The sequence below is a fragment of the Erinaceus europaeus genome, chromosome 4, assembly GCF_950295315.1.
Source record: "Erinaceus europaeus chromosome 4, mEriEur2.1, whole genome shotgun sequence".
In the NCBI taxonomy this organism is placed as follows: Eukaryota; Metazoa; Chordata; class Mammalia; order Eulipotyphla; family Erinaceidae; genus Erinaceus; species Erinaceus europaeus.
Genome location: NC_080165.1, coordinates 13,349,145 through 13,350,287, shown reverse-complemented (window position 1 = coordinate 13,350,287; position 1,143 = coordinate 13,349,145).

Here is a 1,143-nt window from a genome sequence, read left to right as displayed (position 1 = left end):
CAATGAGAAGCCATCTAAATACATCAAATGTCTACTAAAAGAGCTACAACAATATATTAATAGCAACACAGTCATAGTAGGGTACTTAAACACCCCACTCTGTCAGCATGAGAGATCGTCCAGGCAGAAAATCAATAAATACATGAGGGATCTAAATAAGGAGATAGATAAAATAGAACTACTGGACATTTTCAGTCATTTATCCCAACAAACTGGAATACACATTTTACTCAAATCCACACGGGTCATTCTCAAGGATATGTTAGGCCACAAAGACAGCATCAGCACATTCAAGAGCACTGAAATCATCCCAAGCATTTTCTCAGACCACAGTGGAATGAAACTAACACTTAACAATCAACAAAAGATTAGTAACAGTGCCAAAATGTGGAAGCTCAGCAGTATACTTCTTAACAACTACTGGGTCAAAGAGGAAATAAAGGAAGAAATCAAAATGTTTCAAGGCTTCAATGAAAATGAAGACACAAGCTATCAAAATATTTGGGACACAGCTAAGGCAGTACTGAGAGGGAAGTTCATAGCCATACAAGCACACATTAGGAAACAAGAACAAGCACAAATAAACAGCCTGATTGCACATCTTAAAGAGCTAGAAGAAGAAGAACAAAGGAACCCTAAAGCAACCACAAGGACAGAAATCACTAAAAAGTTAGGGCAGAATAAATAACATTGAAAATAAGAAAAACATAGAAAAGATTAACAAAAGTAAATGTTGGTTCTTCAAAAGAGTGAACAAAATTGACAAACTTTTAGCCAGACTCACAAAACAAAAAGGGAGGAGACCCAAATAAATCAGATCGTTAATGAAAGAGAGGCTATCACAACAGACTCTGGAGAAATTCCATATCATGTGAGACTTCTGTGAACAACTATATGCCACCAAACTAGAGAACCTGGAAGAAATGGACGATTTCCTAGATACCTACCAACTTCCAAAATTAAGTAAAGAGGAAGTAGATAACATGAACAGGCCCATCACAGCTAATGAAATTGAAACAGTTATCAAAAACCTTCCCAAAAATAAAAGACCTGGACCAGACAGTTTTACAAATGAATTCTACAAAACTTTCAAGGAAGATTTAATACCTCTACTTTTAAAAGCCTTCCAGAAGATTGAAGACA